Raw genomic sequence first — 18,956 nt, forward strand, 5'->3', positions numbered from 1 at the left:
CCTTTGCGGGGCTGCCGATGCCGCCGCTAAAAGGCTTCCCCCTCCTCCCGGGGGTGTCCCCAGCCCCCTCGGAGTCCCCCGCTCTCCGCACCGGGGAACGCCATCCCCACCCCCTAGCCGGGCGGTCCCCTCCCTGCATGAAGGCACCTGCAAGATGTCGTCCCCCACTTCCTGCAACCTGTCCCCAACCTCATTCCTTCGCTGGGGTGTCCCCCCCCCTCCAGGCACTCCCCTTCCTTGGCTTGGCTGCTCCGGCCCCCGACGTGAGGAGATATGGTCGGAGATTGCGGGGGAATGCGGGGAGGCGGGGGAGAACCTGATCTTACACAACTGCAGACCCCCCGCCCCTGAGGAGCCCCTTCAGGGGCTTTTCGGAGGTGGGACACCCGAAAGAGAGAGAGCTTTTCGGGGCTCTCTCCGCATTCCCGGGGCAGGAAGGGGGAGCCCGAGCCCTGCCGTGCGGAGCCCTCGGGGCAGCCGGAGCTCCCGCACCCGCCCTGGAGGGGGGAACCGCGTTCCCAAATCCCGCATCTCCCGAAAGAGTGCAGCAAGGCCGGGGGCGGGGGGCAGCGGTTACCTACACCGCCAGGCTTTTTGGCTGACAAAGAAACCGTGCAGATAACAGGATAATTAAAATTGAGATGTGATTACTTGCATGCCAGAGCCTTGGCCGATTAAGAAAAGGCCAAATGTATGAATAAACTCCATCTTCTCCTACAGAATGTGTTAATGTAACAGATGTGTTTAAGAGATACAGGTACTTCTCCCAATATTTCTGCTAGCGAAATATTTTTAGCAGTATCTTGTAGCGTGTGTTTATTTATTAGAAAGTTCAGCTTTCAGAGGTACCATCACCTCTTTATGAGAAAGAAAAAGATGCACATATTTACTAACTGGAGTATGATAAAGAACAGAATCCTCACAGTCAGAGAAAAATGAGTGTGTGAGCAAGCTCAGTCTTTGTATATTCACTGGCCCTTTCAGAATACATGCTTACTAGTAGTTTGTTTCTATGACACATTTCCAGGCTCATTAGTTTTCACTACTACCCTTTTATTTGACAGAACACCTTTTCTCTTTTTTTTTTTTTTTAAAAAAGAACTCCAGTAATTTAAGAACATCAGTTTACTTGAAAGGTCTTCCAGTACAGTGTTAGAACAGCACTATCTATTTCAGGTTTGTGGACTGCGCTCAATTTTAATTAAAACTTTAATTACATTTTGCTTCTCCATTCAAACAAAGCATAAAGTAGCCTGGGCTAATGCTGCTGTCAAGGAAAAATAAGGAAACATGTTCTTAATCTTCATTGTGTATTATTCCTGCCTTTTAATTAAGGACTGAATCCTTATCGTGTTGGGCTCAAAAGGAATTTAGCCACAAACTTTTCTGACATCAAACTGCAATATTTAATCGGTTTTCTAGGTTGCCCTGTCTTCTTACTCCATGCAAATGCATCCCCTATATAGAATTACACCACTGATTTTCCACTGGTTTTTTGACGTGCTTTGTGTTGTGGAACGTCCAGCTATTGACAGCACATCAGCCGTGTGGAGCTGAGCGGTGTCTACTTCAGACTGTCACAGCATTACGTAATGTCACCACCGCAGAGCAAACGCTGGATATGTCCCTGCTGCTCCCAGTCCCCTTTTACAGCTCCCTCTGTGCACTCCCCTGGTGTAATATTCCAGAAGAGTCGTAGCTGATATCACACGATGGTACCGGCCAGAAGAAAAATGTTGCTCTGGCCGGCATGGTAAGGCAGAGTGTAACTGGGATGCGATGGAATGGACAGGGCAGAGCCGAGCCGAGCAGAAGGGTGTCGGTTCAGTTTGCCAAAATCAGACTGGCTGTGTAGGATGGAAGCGATGTGGCAGAGCTGGCTTTGGTGCTGTTTGGAAAAGGCGCCGCACATGTCCCGGGGTGCGAGATCCTGCTGACTGCAGCGTCTCCGGCGGCGCGCTGGGGATCCAGGCGTGCCTTCCAGCCTGTCCCTCCACAGGACACCCGTAACGGGATGCAGCACTGCGCTCCCACAGCTCTCAGTGCGTTGGGATGGTAGAGCCCTCTTGGCTTTTCTTTCCGTCTGGACTCTCAATATAGCTCCAGGCAGGATCTAAATCTAAGAATATATATTCCTTTCCACAAACACATGAATATGGTGAATGTTGTTGTGAGACCTTCTGAAATCATTTACTTTTCAAGCTGTGGTTCTGGTTCTGTTTTTCACTGTAGGAATTCTAATTGTACTTTTGGCTGCACTGTGAATTCCTGTGTTTTTTTGTGTTATGTCTGTGCCACACACTCATACTTTAGTTATTCCGTTCTGTAAATTTTTGCAGATTCCTGCAGATTTCCATAAGTTTATGTCACCTGGGCAAATAATTCCTCTAATTGTGAATTAAACAGCAATGTAAACTAATTGAAATTAGAATTAGAAAATTTAAAATATGATAGGCAACATTCTTTTTAAAGTACTTAGGGTTGAAACACATAGCACTTACCATGAGAAACTGCGATGTCAAACATTTTCAGCACTGGTCTTCCCTTTGTTTTTAATGTATCTTGTTTTACCAGTGTGGATTGGGGCTAAATACCCACTGTCATTAGAAAGGTCCAAAAAGAAGCTTGTTTGAGGGTGGTTTTGATTTGCAATAGATTCTGCACTTTCCTTTAATTGAGTCTTACACCAACAGAGAAGAGCAATTGTGTGGTCTTCCTGCATTTTTCCTCACGCCTGATTTTGACTCTGACTTCTCTATAATGATCCTAGACCATTTAGTCTCTCCCCATTTTCTTTGGGGGTCCACGTTACCTGCATTTGTGTACCTGTTGCCATTCTGTATAGCCTTTGCCTTTTTCTTCCTTTGGAGTGTAATTTTGTTTCGTATCTGGTATTTGTGTGTCTTAATTGAATCTTTGGATCGCTTTTCTCATTACCAATTATCTTGTTGACTGTTTATTTGCCTTAATCCTTGGGAAAGAGCATGACTTACTGTATGGCTTCTCAACGTGGCATCGCTGAAAGCGCCGCCTGATAGAGGAATACAGCAGGAGTAGGGAAGGCTGTGAGCGTATGTAGTGCTGTAAAATGTAAGGCTCCAGATGGGCTCCCATCACTGGGAGGCGCTTTCTTACCTCAGCTCCAACTCTTGTCTTTATTCATAGAAAGAGACTCTTATCTTTTGAATTTTATACTATTGCTCTGAGAGTAATGGCGATAATCCTTTTCAAAGATAATGAAACAGATGATAAAAAGGATACTTGTTCATGGAATACAAAATCTCCAGGTAGTTCTTCAAATCCATATTGCATTATAAGTTACGATTTAAATTGCTAAGAATACATATGCATTTTCTTCAATTTGTGTTTTAAACTTTATGTGGAAATTATCCACAGGGTCTTTGCTTTCAGGAGGTTTTCCACATTTAGATATGAATATCACCCAAAGGACAGCGATACACATGTAGGAAATTAAGGCAGATTATTGGAGTCGGTCTCATAGCTGAAAGTTATGTAAAAAAGAAAGTGGTTTCAAGGAGGCAGTTGAAGGAGAAGGAAAAGATAGAAATCACTTGATACTCAATTTCACTGATGTGTTTATAAAAATATCAAGCTGTTTTTCTTTGTGATTATTCCCCCGAGGAGGCTAAGGAACAGAGTACGCTTTGTAAAATAACTTGTAAAACCACAGTTAATTGAAATAAAGAGTGTTCATCGGGAGTGAGATGACAAGTGCACTTTTGTTGACCTAAACGTGATGTATTCTGAAACTCTGATATCAAGAACAAATCTTATTGAAGATTCTTCTGCCTGAAACAAGCCCCACTAAGTCCCATTTTCAATTTCAGACTACAGATTTATCAGAATATATTACAGCTTCTCCAATTTCACTGTTTTGAAATAGCAAGAGTTTGATACATTCTTCAGTTTGTCAACAACTTAAAATTTTTGAAGTAATGAGAAGCTATAATTTGAGGTAATCAAGCATCTCTTTTAAGATAATTTTAATAATATCACTTCCTACTAGGAAGATAAAGAATTTTAAAATCACTTTCTTTATCATCACAAAGCCATTTGAGGAAGAATTTCTACACAATCAGCATTACAAGAGTCTAAATTGATGTCCAGGGAAAAAAACCAAGGTGTAATGGTGATTTTTATAGCTTTTACATTAATATATATGAGGCACTAAACTTTTCGATTCAAATGACCTTTAATCACTATTGACTTAAAGCTGATTTAATTTTAAATAATTGTTTATTTCAGAAAAGCATTAATGTTTTTATGCAGCTCCTCTGTATAGTTTACTAAATACCAGAAAGAATAATTTTACCTTTTTCCTGTTCAGTTACGTCGACCTTCTCAAAGTTTGTTGATGAAAAGATGTAAAAACTGAGATCCATGATGATAAGATTTATAAATTGCTTACTAACTTGTGGGTTTTATTTTGTCCTATTCGGGTGTTTTCATACAATAATTAAGCATAAGAAAATATTGGAATTTTGTTTAACTCCCACTGAGTTGAAGCGACCAGAGTAATAACAACAACAACCAATGGGATTACCTTGGTTGTTCAAACTTTGATGAAGAATATACTGTCAGCACTGTACATATCAAAATGTATACTCAGGAAGAAAACAAGCTGTGACGGTAATTTACAGAGCTTTTAGGTTAATAAATAAAAGGCTCTAAACCTTTTGATGAAAATTACTTCAATTAGCTTTAACTTGTAGCTAAATAGGAAGTTGTGTTCTAGAGGTGAAAGCTTTTGCATTCATAAATGTTTAACTCTACAGGGGATAATAATGAGAATTTTAGCCAAGTGTCTAGCAGAGTCCATAACATTTGACACAGCGATGCCTCTACCTAATCTCCTGTTCATGAATCACATGAATAGTTTTTGGGGAGAAAAGATCAGTCTTGATTTAAAGACCGCAGATAATGGAAAATTTATCTCAGTTCTCCCTAACTTTTTCTAACAGTTAATTATCCTTAGTGTTAAAACATACACCTTGTGTCTTGGTTCTGGACTTCATTACCAGTTCTTGAGCCAATCCATCCCTGAAGTAGTTGAAAGAATATTAATTTTAAATACATCAGCTGTTGAGTCAGGTATGTGTAAAGTATCTATGACTTGATTTTAGTATCAAAAATAATTTCGCAAAGGGAGTATGTTACTGGAAATTATTATTTTTTTTAATAAAAGATTAGTGTTCCAGTTAGTAAAAAAATTTTTTACTCAAAAATAGATGTTAAATCATTTGCTATAAGATGGAATTAAATGACAGTGAGGAGAGCTGAATATTATCCTTTTTGTGGAGAATATCTGTGTATTTAATTAGACTTTATTCAGAATTGAGTCCTCTAAAATTAGAACATCTTGTTTATAAAAGCTCTTAGAATGCAGCATATTTCTGCATACTCTTATTTGCTATATTTAGAAATACAAAGTAACTGAAGACTGAAGTGAGTGAAATTTGGGATATTAGTAGTTTGAATTAAAATGCTTTTGTTTTTTTTTAATAGAAGTTGATATACATAGGAAAAAAAAAGTTATTTTGAAAAGTTAGTAAAAATGAACAAGCCCTGAGCACTGAAAATAAAATCAGCTTACGTAATGGATAATACTGCAAAAATTTATTTGTGAAAGTATTGCTAATAATCTAGCACATATGATATTGCTATAGTCAATGTGCTTTCATTACAACAGAACGTATACTGTACTTTTTTAAAACAGTCATTTTTCATTTTAAATGTATATATTTTTCAAATGAACAAATGAGTACGGATGTTCAAGAGTGGTCTTGAAACACCTGTCTTGAGTTGCATAACAGGCTTTCAGTTTGAAAGTATGATAGTGTGAAAAGGAATTTTAGTTTGATATGTAAAACATTGGATCATACTGACAATTTTTGCAAACCAGAGTTATTTATACAAAAAGACTGTATCTTGAAATGATGTCTAATGAAGTTTGACTTGTATTTTCCATGTGGGTTTTTTTTGCATCTGATTTGGATATGTTAGTATTCTTGGATCTGATCACATCAACTACATTGTAAGGTCAAAGGATGCTCTGGTATGTGTTCCAGTGGGCTTGGAATCTGGTCCTTGGCATCCGTGCTGAACGAGAAAATTTAGAAGATTAGCATGCTTTTGGCCTCGGAATCAGAATGTTAGATGTTTTACCTTGTCAAAACTTTATATTACACGTCCTTAAATGAGGAGAGTCAAAGAATCATGAACTGTTTTTCCTGTATAAGCACATAAAACATGCCAGCCTTCTTCTGTCAATGAATTTCTGATGATACAACTGTATTACTGACATGCTTACTGACACTTAAACACAGAGTGTTTAAGAGAAGTAGCTACTAAGGCTCCATTTTCCTCCTCAGGTATGGTAAGTAGATCACAAAGTAGCCTTTATCATTCTTCATTAAAAAGTTTGTTTGCAAGTGCTGTCTCTTGCTGTGGTACACAGCAAGGTACACACTGGGGGAGTGCTTAGCTATTTAGTTCAATGTTTATTTTTAATTTATTTTAATTCTTGTCTGCAGAAATAGGGTTGGAAGGGGTTATGATTCTTCGTATTTTTCTCGAGTGCCTGCCGCAAAGAGGTGTGACTGAAACACAGATCAATAAATAATATTAGTTTCTCCAAGGTTTAAGAAGTGAACATTACTCATCTGGGCTTCCCTTTCTGTTATGTGAGAATGTAATCCTGAAGTGTCAGCAGGTACTAACTCTGCCTCACGCCTTATCTCATCCTTCAGCTTTTACTGATCCCTTTTTCCTCCCTCTCTGACCCTGCTTCCTCTTGTCTTTGATTCTGCTCCAACAGGCTCCAGTTGCCTAAGACTCTCCCTCCTTAACAGTACCTGGCTGTGCATGTTTCACCATGGTGGATGCTTTCTTCATCTTGCATTTTAAGTGTGGGCTTGTGTTTGTTTTTTTAAACTGTGGGCTTTATAAAACAAGGATCTGACCTTTGTATATATTCTGGAAAGTGCAGCTGTGTGTATATTTACAGTGCTATAAAGGTAAATATTGTTATTAAAATTTTAACAACATGCAGGAGATGTTGTAAATGCAACCTGTGGAGAAAGATAAGGTGCATGTTCAGGGATTTTGTGGAATGACTTTGAACCAATCCATGCCTTACAGTAGCGACTGTGTCCGATTCCTGCATAGCTAATCAGGGTACATTTATTCTGCTGTCACTAGGTTGTGAATGAAATATGCTGACATACTCAGACTCACTCTAAACCACGTATATGATGTACCCGCAGCAAGCCAGACGCAGCAGTAGAGCGCTTAGCATGGCTTATGTGCTCAGGTCTTCACCCTGCCCTTGGGAGGTTTTGCAGCTCCCACACCATATTCTGCCTCGCGCCAGTGGGGCTGTTTGCGGTGGCAAACACAGGCGGTTATAAAATGTCCCAGGCACACGGTCTGCTCCAGCTGCAGGGGCTGCCATGTGCATACACATCCTAGAAGATGTGCTAAACAGCTGGGTTTGTATCCGAGTATCTCTAGATGGATATTTTCAAAGAGCAGGCTGTAGGAAGTCACAGTGCAACGTGAACAGATGTTGGTTACAGCTGTGTTCTGTCTGTGTGTCTGTCTGTTTTATCCATTGAATCTTGCTCTTCAGTGCCCTCACTCCGTGTATTCTAGTGCAAAGCCAATATGTAGTTTCTTATAAATCTGTGCGGCAGGGCATAGGTAGAGCCTATGTATTTCTTTAAAATTTTTGTTTTCTGGGTTGTGTAATATTGAGATAGGAAGATGTGGGAGACTGAAAATGTTACAGTAAGTTAGCATAACATATTCTGCATTTTTTATTTCTACATACTGTTATTAAGGGTCCTCCTATCAGTAGGTACATATCATATAATTCTATAACATCTATGTTTTTAGTTAGCTTAACAAAATCTATTAATGCGAGTTCTTCAGTCACAGAGCAGTTTGCTTTCTTTAGACAGGACTGAGCTAGAGAACTGAAAGTTAATTGCTATTAGTCATGAGATACATTAGATTACTACCTCTTTCAAATATTTTTCACTGAATGTAGGGTTTTTTTCATCATATGCAATTATAAATAAATGAGAAAAAATTTAACAAGGTTCTGAATCATTGCATGAGAAATTCATGGCAAATATAAAATAGTAAGTCACATTTCAGTATCAGACAATCCTATCGTTGCTTTGTATTGCTGTTGTTAAACTAAAAAAAAATCCTGCATCTTCGTTTGCTTCAAATATGTGAAAAATACCTATGCCCAACGATGGCTTGAGTTTTAGTGGTTGTGTTATATTCCATGCTCAGCTGAGGAGGAGACAGGGATATTTTGAAAATTCCACTTTCTTCCATATACGTTGCAAGGTGTTGCAGTATGTGACTCATTTCAGCTGTATGCATCTCCCTGTTGCCAACAGAAGTGTATTAGTGATGACCAATAATGATATATCAATGTCAGCTCATCAGCAGATAAAGGAAATAGTTCATGAAACGGTCAAGGTTGTTCTGGGATTATATGTAACAGAGATTTCTGGAGATTGTAATTGTCAGTGTTGCCCAGTAAACCCAACCGTTTGCTGTAGTAAGCATTGATATACTCAGAAGGGCTTCAACACCAAAGCTGTGCAAAAGAGCTAACATATTCCCTCTGAAACCCTGCATTGTGTCACTCAGAATAGTAATTTATGAGATTTTCCATTCCAGTAAGATCTACACAGCAGCTGGTAGCCATTTCAGTCTTGTACTTTTGTTTTCCATTGAAAATACAGTAAAGAAATCTGCAGAAATTAGCAGTTTTTCGTTTGTTCTGAATGAGCGAAGTTAGTGGTGTCACTCTAGACACTTGAGTAATGAGGTATTCTAAATTTTGAATCTTGGAGAATAATAAAAAAAATAAGGGATCAAATTCACACAAGTTATATGGGCAAATTCACTACATTTCAGCTGTGCTGTGGTAATTGGCCATGGTGCAGAAATTCAAATCACAGTAAAAGTGACTGAGTTGTGGTTGTACAATGAAAGGAGACGTATGCCATCAGTGTGCAGTGGCATTAGCAGTGCTGTTGACAAGCACAGACGTCAGGCAATATTTAGGAGCAAATGGAAGGGTGACTTGATGGTGTTTGATTAATAAAAATTCCCATGGAGTTGGATGTGAACTGGAAGTTTCTTTTCTGAATCAATCCTACCCTGAAGTAGCTGGACGAAAGTTCAACGCCATGCAAATATAAGAACTCATTCTGTGACCTGATCCCTCAGATTCTGACTAGAAAAATTGGATCAAGGAGTGTATTTGAACAGTGCAAAGTACATCCTGAACCACCAAAACACTTCTGCGGGTGTTTACATTTAAACCCATGGGAAAATCTGTTAGTTTGAACACATAGAGTTGACTGGAAATGTAGGTGTTAGTGTTCAGCAAACTCATATAAGATGGGACTTGGGAAAAAGGAGAAAGTGTGATCATGAATCATGTCAGAGATGTAGGCAAGGATTTCAGTGCTAGGGAGAAGACATTTTAAATGAATCAAAAAGGGGGAAGTGGGGAAAATGAGTAGGATATCATTTGAAGATGACAGAAAGTAAAGATGTCAGCATCTAAGAAACTGAGAAGTGGAGAACCTCTCACAAAAGAGGTGATTAATTCGAAATGGAAAATTACGAACAGTTTCACCACTTTTATTATTTATAGGTGTTGTGAGAAAACTTTGCTGGGAAAAAATTGAGTTGGGAGGAAAAAATGAATTTAATTATACATCTCGCTGATGTTTGCCACTTTCCTTTGAACTGCTGCTTCATACGTAGCGGTACGCAAGCCGTGTCAAACTGTAGGAGGGCAAAAACATTCACTGAGTTAGGTGCTTAGAGGAAGCCTTCCTGAGATGCCAATAGCTAGCCAGCTGAGCTGGGATAGCTTTGTTTATACCTATGAGTGAGCGAGCTGAGCGATAGAGGTAGTTGTTGGAGAAGGGGAATTTAGATGTTTTTAAGTCCCATACAAACAACTCCTAAAAATGACCTGAGAAACATCCCCGGTTTCCCGCTGGCAGTGAGTTCTGTGTGGGTGCAGGGGAATTTGCTCATCTAGAGGCGTTTGGGACGTGAAACCAAGTGCGGAGAAGAGATGAAAAATGAAATGTGAAGCATTTGCATAAGATTTTATATGTTCTCTCATCATATGATTCATTGATCTTATGACTGAACTGCTGCTTTTAAAAATCCTGCTTTTCTGCAGTAAAAAAGCTGTTAGTTTGGGGCTCTGATTTTGAAGTATTTAAATGACAAGTTGCTCATTGTTTTGCATTTGTATTTATGTGCCATGTAGTTTTTCACCACTGATGTCAGTTTTGAACAGGATATGACACCTACAGTATTGGCAAGTTTATAGAATTTGAAATTATTTCATTCACATCATATTACGTGATGAAGCAGGAGGAAGAAATGTGTCTTGTCCAAAAGCTTTTAGAAAATTGATGGCAAAGCAGAGGATGGAATCCAAGACCCTGATTCTCATAGTGAACTGTAGATCAATTGTAGACCAATTGTAGTCTGTTTGATCAGAGTGCTATAGTGAACTTCCTTTCATTGGGGGAACTCAGTTTCCTCTGCTAATTGGAGAGAAGTTGTGCAATATCTCAAAAACCATATTTCTAGTTGTTACAAGTCAAGGTGGGAAAACGTTTGGCATTTGTGCAGGTTTTTCACGGATAAGCTTTGCATATTTCAGTCCCATACATCAGTAAAGGCCAACCTCTTCCTCGGAAGAGTTGCCCATACAGATCAGGCGTCGTTCCAATATTGATGATTGTCTTCTACATCTGGCAGTGAGATAAGTAATACAAGAGCTGCTGGTAGGGTGTCCAGATTTGGGGTTTGAAAAGATGAGGTCTGTCCCGAGTGAAATGCGGTGTCTGATTACCCCAGCACCAGGTGATCTACGTTCCTCGCAGCAAGAGGATGAATGGTGGCACCAGCTTGGGCTGAGCTCTCCATCGAGCTCAGCTCAACCTTTCCCAGCTGGGTCAATGTGGTCACTGATAAGTGCACCTGCTGGGAAGGGGAGCTTTCCCTGTTGCCTCGCTGCCCTATTGCAACCTATTCCTTTGTGGTTTGGCTTACCCAAGTGACCATTTTTTTTCTTTTCTGGGTGAAGGGCCGTGGCTGTTTTTTTGTTATCCTGCCTTGCATGTGGCCATACAAATCTTAGGTTATACACAAGCCATTAGGCAAGGAGTTGTTTCCAAAAATGAGAGAGGTTTTCTTTGGAGGGTATAACACTTTTTGGCAGCAGAACTTGATTATGTCAGATTAAAATCATATGAAATCATCCTTTTGAGCAGTGATGGGACCAATACAGAGTTGTTGTCTGCCTGTCACCTCTTCCTGAGGTTTGTCTTTCCTCTTGGTTCTCTCAGATACATGCTAAGAAGCTAAACACTGCAGTTTAGAAATATTGTCTGTCCTTATAAATTCTTACAGAAGCAGGTGTGTGTGTGTAGTTGCTGAACTAAAAATAAAATAAAAGTATTAATGAGCTAAAAGTATTTGTTACTAAAAATTGTATACATTAAATTTAAATGATTAAGCCACCAGCAGTCTAATTTTGTAATACTTATAAAGTGGAAATAAGCAGATACTTGCCTCTGTCCCAGGTTTCTGTGCTTTTGCTGCTGAGATCTCAATAGTGTGGTGGTGTGATAATGAACTGATCAGGAGGTAGCCCACAGAGCACGGATTGAGCTCTTTAAGCAGATAGTGAGGATGTACATGTCTCTGTTATCTCTGAGTTTTAATTACATTAGAATAATTACATCACTATATTACAGTTACATACAATTACTACATCACTTCGAGTTATTGCTTTAGCCCTAGTCCTTGACATATGATTTCTTCTTAGGTTTTTGCATAATAAAATACAAGTATCAGCACTTCACAAAACATGACAATTTATTATGCACGTACAGTTGTCAAAGTAAGATCAAATAAGATCCCAGATCAGTTTCTTATTTGGATTTGGAGTTACGCTTCAGAATCTAGCCGGCAATTGACCTCTTCTCAGTTGTATGCTTTATGGCAGACTGTAAGATGGTAGAGCTCTCCTATAATTTACAGTGGAATTCCATTTTAGACAGGCTTTGTGGCTTTTCCCCTTGGACATGCGAAACATTACCTAGAAATCAGTTTGACTATGAAGATTTCTCAGTACAGTGCAGTAAACAGGCACAACTAGTTACATTCTACTAATCTATGGGTTGTGCCTGAAATTTCTCACTACGGTGAGAGTTGGCAGAAGTGGCTATTAACGGTTCTTGCTTGTTTCAGAGGGGAATGGGAGTGACACTGGAAAGACTGACAGTAAAAATAGGTTTTTTTAAAAGTACTAGAGCAGAAGAAAATTAAAGGCACATATTTTATGTGGAATAATCCAGAAGTTGTGTGTTCCTTCATTTTCCTTTGAAAAATTTCTTTGGCCAACTGTGGGCGATCTTTATTTCCCATTTATTATTATGGCATAATATTTAAAAGTGGAGTCATTTGAGCACCAATCATGCTGGATATAAGCCAAGTCAACTCCATCAGGCTCCATTAAGTTGTTAGTAAGTGCTGTCAGCCAAGTCCACATTGTTAGTAAGTGCTGTCAGCCAAGTCCACATTATGGAAGACAAAAGATGAAAAAGTCCACATTATGGAAGACAAAAGATGAAAATCTGCCATATGTAAGAGTTGGTTGTATATTTTTTTTTCTGTGCAGCAAGGTTCCAGAACTCATACAGCAAACTTTTCAGTTTAGGTATGTATCCTGAAAGTGGAACACCACAGTCAGGTTGTTTTTCAGCAAAAGAGCTTGCCAGTTTTATTCTGTTCCTGCAGTTTCAGGCCATTCAATGGGACTTTTTGTCACTCTAAATGAAAAATTTAAAGGCAAGATTTAGCTGTAATGGGACTTTGCTTTGGCAGCAACAGCACTACATCCCATGGCTAAATGAAGGGGCTCAGTTATTTGATACTTTGCTTATTTTTCTGCCCAAGGCACTTTGACAGCACATGCCATAATGTGTCACTGGAGTTTTGCTTGTTCCCAGGAGGGCAGATGAACAAGCAGGGAGCAAACAGCTCTCATCCTGCTTCTCTTCTGGGCAGCAGGCACCGATTGATAGGCAGGGCAGCTCCCTGCACTCTACTGTTCCTGCAAGGATTTCACCAAATTTTCCTTATGCTCAGACGAAATAAAAGCAAGCCTAAGTAGTGAAAAGGCAGAATCCAGCTGGTGGGAAGCAGCAAGAAGCCCTTTCTGCAGTGAGCAAATGAAGTAGGTGTTCAAAAGAGAGATTAGGATGGGAATATATGCACTAGCATGAAGCTTACTCAACCCATCTACATTTTTTGTCTCTTATCAGATGGTTTCTTCTGATTTTGTGTCAGGTAATAATCTCCTGTGCATCTGCGTTCTATGTATATTAGCTCATGTCTAGACTGCTTTGGAGTAAAATAAGTACTTCCTTGGTTGGGGCGTGGATGGTGTGGAGTAAAGCCCAGAGGATACTGCTGGGGTCCTGCTTCTGCATTTGGGTGGGCACGTCCTGCTGGCACCATCTCTGCCTTGGGCGGGCTGGGGAGAGCCATCCCCGGGACGTGCCTGGCAGCTGGGGCACCCCATTGCTCCAGTGCACAACTCACCCCAGCACCCACCGTCCTAATGACAGCTGGCACCTACCGTGAAGACACTCCGAGTGAATAAAGACCTGAAGACACCACAGACAGCTTGAATGAGAACTGTTTTTCCTAAGAAATAAACAACCCACATCAGGTCACGAGTTTAACCTCACTTTTCCCCAGGGTCCGTGCGAAGCTTTGAGGATAAGTTTCTTACTCAGCTATTTCACACACAGGCTCAGGATATCGCGCCATTACCTCCGCTCTATCAGCTGGCTCCAGAAGAGCCTAACTTACTTTTCTCTACATTATTCATGAAGAAGTTTGCGGAGCTCTGTGCAGAACCTCTATATCGTACAGTATGGAGTATATAAAATTTATAAAGTATTCAGTACCAGTGTGCATAGCACGTGTGGGGATCTGGAGATCTGTGGGGAATATTTCTAAATAGATTTAATTTAATTTCAATCTTTATAAGGGATTGTACAGCTCACTGCAGAATCTTTAACATTTTTTAGTATTTTTATGTCCAGTGCACTTCCAATAAAATCCCATGGTAGGATCAGTTTACTATTGATTATACATTATAATAAATAATTGAAAAATTCTTTCTTTAAGTATCTAGGTCCATGGATTTTATACTTTCTATGTAAAATGAGAGATCACTTTTAAGTACTGAAGTGAGTAGCAAAGAGGAGCTCTCCTGTTCTGATGTTCTTTGGGAAACGCTATTCCGAAATAGTTCTATGTGTAGATACTCTTAGTCTGGAAAATTGTTATTCTCTGGAAACATAGCTTTTTAAATAAAATTCTTTTCTGAAGAATAAGAAAGGGATGAGTGTGTTATTCTCAGGAATACTTTTTGTAGTTCTATCCACTGCCTATTTTAGGCTGAACTAATAAGCAAGTATAGGCATGTCTATAGTGATTGAATCATTAGAAGAGTTTGGAAGAATTACAGAAACTTGAAAGATGGCAGTTTTCACAGCAGTAAAAGCAACTCTCTATATGGAAGAATAGAAGGCTAAGTCTGAGACTGAAACCACAGCTCCATAAATGGGCTTATTGCACATCGCGTTCCTACCTACAAAATCCAGGAGGTAATTACCTGGCTTAATCAGGCACAAAAGAAGGGCTGTCCCAGGAAGAAATTACCTCATCCTGAGGTTGGAACCAAGACAAAGTTTCCTGGGCCTGAGAAAGGTGTATGTACCTTTCTCAGGGTTTCCATGCTGTGGCAGCCCGCTTATGAGGGTGGTGGTTAAAATGTCCCTTTTGTCTCAGTGACGAAACCAGCCTCAATTCTTTTTCCAAAGCTCAGCGTTGTCTGAAATGCCACCCTGTGACCTGTGGAGCTTGCTGCTTGGGTAAGTGAAGCTTGAAGGACAGCCTACGCAGTTTCCAGGGTGTAGGAAACATTAGGAAATACTGACAAAATCAGTGTGATGAAATAAATAGTATTCTCCGGCTGCTCTTTGTCATACTTTGAAAACATTACTTTTTATGGCCACAGATTTTACAGTGGGAAATACTGAATGCAGTTCAGGACCAGCTTTATCTAGACTTCCCCTGATCCTAACTCCAATAAACTGTTTGGCTCCTTGTTCACGGTACTAGAATTCTGTTTTTTGACAGAAAATCACCCCCTGATCCACATCAGCATTTTTTGATGGATAAATAGGAGTTGCATTACTTATATTGGTATCTAATATTGTAACTCAGGTATAGCACTTGGGGCACATTTTATGGTATTTAGTTATCTAAAAAGTGCTCTGTCAGAGCATACCGCAGATATCTAGGTGGTGGATGTAGTTTTGCTATTTATATCATCGTGTTCTACAAATATTAATAACACTGAGCTTCAGAGTGAGCTGCAGCCATAAACCTGTAAAATAGCTCCCAACGGTTCATCTTGATAGTCTGTTGAAATTGGACTGCTCTTACTCTACCCGCTTCAGGCTGATTGCCAATCTCATATTTTACCCTGAAATTCCACAAGGAGACAATCAAAATAAACACTAGACTAGCAACAGCTTGCATTATCTTTAAGGCAGTAGCTGGCGTTGGTTTCACTTTAGCCTCTCTGTGGCTTTCTTCATTTGAAAAACCATGAAGTTTGACCTTTTGGATACATTTTGCTCTTACTTATTCCCCCTGTTGACTACAGTGGGAACTGAATGGATGTAGCTGAGAGGAGAATGGGTATATTGTAGATGCTCACCTGTTATGACTAAATTATCCCTGTTGGACCCATGTTGCCCAGCACCAGCCACTTTATATAGTGCGTATCTCCCCACTAGCTTGCTTTCAGGAAAGAAAAATGCAGCTATTAGATTTGTGTTTGAATTTTCTTAGGAGGGGGGGCAAAAAAAAAAGCAACCTGGAAAATACAGGATTATTCCAGGCACCATTTCAGAAATGTACAGCTTTTTGTTCTGCAAATGCTTTTTCTTTGCTGCTGCTTTTGAAAATAAGCTGATCTTGTAATTCTCTATTAAAGGTGAATGTGATCAAAATAACCGATCATCAAGGTCAGTATACCCTTGAATCAGAGAAGTTTGCTAATTTTAAACTTCAGTGTTTTTCAGAAAGTAGCGTGTTTCGCAAGAATAGAAGAGGTAGAATGTAGGATTGGGACAATATGAATGTGCACACATCGCTGCCAATGAAAGCAAAGCTTGCAGGTCTAATTTTAGGCTTTTCAGCCTTGGTATTGTTCCCTACAGCACAGTTATTTTCCATATGATACAAAGCAGTCCTTTTTTCAAATTTTATAAACTGCTTTAGAGAGCAAAAGCACAGACAGAGTATGTGTCATGGTTGAAAGCAAATCAAAGAAGCTTAACTGAGGCTGAAGTTAACAATGATTTCATATCATTTCTATATTCAGAGGACAATTCTTTAAGAAAAGCAAGAATCTAGAGAAACATCTCATGAGACCTGGAAGAGTTATGCGGTGTCTGAATTGGGACCCTTGGCTGTGACTGGATTTGCTTCAACCTGTTTAATTAATTTACACTGTGCTTAGATGCCTAGTAACTTAGTCCTCTTAAAATGTCAAAATGACCTGTGCTGTTTGGAGAAGTAGGACTTACAAGATACCTACCTGTCTCTGGGTGCTTGAAACTAAGCACTGTAGATGCAGTGGGGATGTTACAAGAATTCTTTATGTAACACCAGATACTTGATATTTTTCTAAAGTTACCTTTTAGTGATACATTCATATAAAATGAATGTATAGAATTACAGAAATATAATTCTGTAGAAATGATTGTGTTCTTTCCTATATATGAATTACCAAGGACTGGAGCCAGTTGGTACTGAGCCATTCCTCATGGAAGTATCAGCAAGTCAATGGTACTAACCTGCCAAAACTACTGAAAAATACCTTTAAAAATTAGTAAATTAACATAATCCCCATTTTTCATCAGAGAGAAGCTTATTAACTGAATGAATGCATGGCAATGGCCATACAAGGGCCAGAGAAATTGGGGTTTGTAAAGCTGTGTGAGTTTTGTTAGTAAATCTGGACCCCAAAAAAGTGCTGTTTGAAACAGGTTGGTATTGGCAGAAAAACTGTTTCTTGGGAAGAATCTGCACAGGGTTTGCCATAGCATCGACCTGGTATCTTGTCCCAAAAGTTTAGCCAAGATCACTGAATCCTCACTGGACTTCGCCAGCCAGGTGGTACCTGGGTTTGGGTCAGGAGGACTGAAGCACAGTTTGGCTGTAGGCTCTGCAATTGTCCCTGAACTGGGAGAGTCAGCCCAGTCTGAGCTCAAGGGTGGAATGATTTTTTTCATGGCATTCTAGCTGTCTGGAAGTTAAATGTTTAGTTTAAACTAATTGTGTAGGCTTTCTCATTAGTCAAACAAGAGTAGGCATCTCCAGAAAGCAATTAATCCCACTTATCTTGTATATGTAGCTTTAGCATGGGATGAATTGCCTCTTGGTGAATTGGGTGCCTGTTTCTCTCCATTGCGCACTGGAGTCTAGATGACTAGTTTAGATTAGATATCCAACTTCTAATGGCTACCACCCAGGTAGAAACAACCTGGATTAATCAAAACCTGGATTAATCAAAGTCTCTCCTAATGGCTATATAACTACTTCCCCTTATTATTCTGTGCATGAGTTGTAGGTCCTGTGTTAGAGAGAGTGAGTCTTCTCTTGGCTTTCTTTGCAATCATTTCAAATAATTTGGCATTAATAGCACAATTTCTCAGTTTTCTGTTGTCCCTGGTCATATAAAAGTCTTAAAAATTGTGACTAATTTTTGTTATTCGCTGTCATCATTAATAATAATCTTTTAAAAAAAACATGTTAATTCAATTTCTTGAGGAAACATATTAAGTTACAGGCTGGTAGTTTGATGCCCTTCTAGATTCTGGCCAGATTCTTAGAGTAATAAATCACAGAATCATAGAATTTCCCAGGCCGGAAGGGACCTCCAAGGGTCATCTAGTCCGACCTCCCCGCAGTCAGCAGGGACACCCCCAACTAGACCAGGTTGCCCAGGGCTTCATCGAGCCTCTCCTTGAATATCTCCAGGGAAGGGGCCTAAACCACCTCCCTGGGCAGCCTGTTCCAGTGCTCCACTACCCTCACAGTAAAGAACCCCCTCCTAATCTCCAATCTAAATCTGTTCCCCTCCAGCTTGAAGCCATTGCCCCTCGTCCTGTCACTGCAGGCCTTTCTAAACAGGTTCTCCCCAGCCTTCCTGTAGGCTCCCTTCAGGTACTGGAAGGCTGCTATTAGGTCTCCCCGGAGCCTCCTCTTCTCCAGGCTGAACAACCCCAGCTCCCTCAGCCTGTCCTTGTAGCAGAGGTGCTCCATCCCCCTGATCATCCTTGTGGCCCTCCTCTGGACCCTCTCCATCAGGTCCATGTCCTTCTTATATTGAGGGCTCCAGACCTGCACACAATACTCCAGGTGAGGTCTCACCAGAGCAGAGTAAAGTGGCAGAATCACCTCTCTGGACCCGCTTCTTTTGATGCAGCCCAGGATGGGATTGGCCTTCTGGGCTGCAGCTGCCCACTGCCTGCTCATGTCCAGCTTCTCGTCCACCAGAACCCCCAAGTCCCTTTCCTCAGGGCTGCTTTCCAACACCTCACCCCCTAGTTTGTATTGGTGGCGAGGATTGTTCCGGCCCAGGTGCAGAACCTTGCATTTGCTCTTGTTGAACCTCATGAGGTTCACCTGGGCCCACCTCTCCAGCCTGTCCAGGTCCTTTTGGATGACATCCCATCCCTCTGGTGTATCGACAACACCACACAGCTTGGTGT

The 18,956-nt window shown here is 40.3% G+C and overlaps 1 protein-coding gene across 12 annotated transcripts in view; it reads left to right on the top strand.

Annotated features, from left to right (window-relative positions):
- VSNL1 (visinin like 1) overlaps nucleotides 1–18,956 on the top strand; it is a 108,091-nt gene that overhangs the window by 1,271 nt on the left and 87,864 nt on the right. The window contains exon 1 of one of the 12 annotated variants that reach the window (XM_014956800.1): nucleotides 1,160–1,176. The exons of the other annotated variants lie outside the window; for them this stretch is intronic. The gene's annotated coding sequence lies outside the window, so the exon portion shown is untranslated. Of the gene's footprint in view, nucleotides 1–1,159; nucleotides 1,177–18,956 lie in introns of those variants that run through there. 12 annotated transcript variants of the gene reach the window in all.

The sequence above is a fragment of the Calidris pugnax genome, unplaced genomic scaffold, assembly GCF_001431845.1.
Source record: "Calidris pugnax isolate Ruff unplaced genomic scaffold, ASM143184v1 scaffold171, whole genome shotgun sequence".
NCBI lineage: Eukaryota > Metazoa > Chordata > Aves > Charadriiformes > Scolopacidae > Calidris > Calidris pugnax.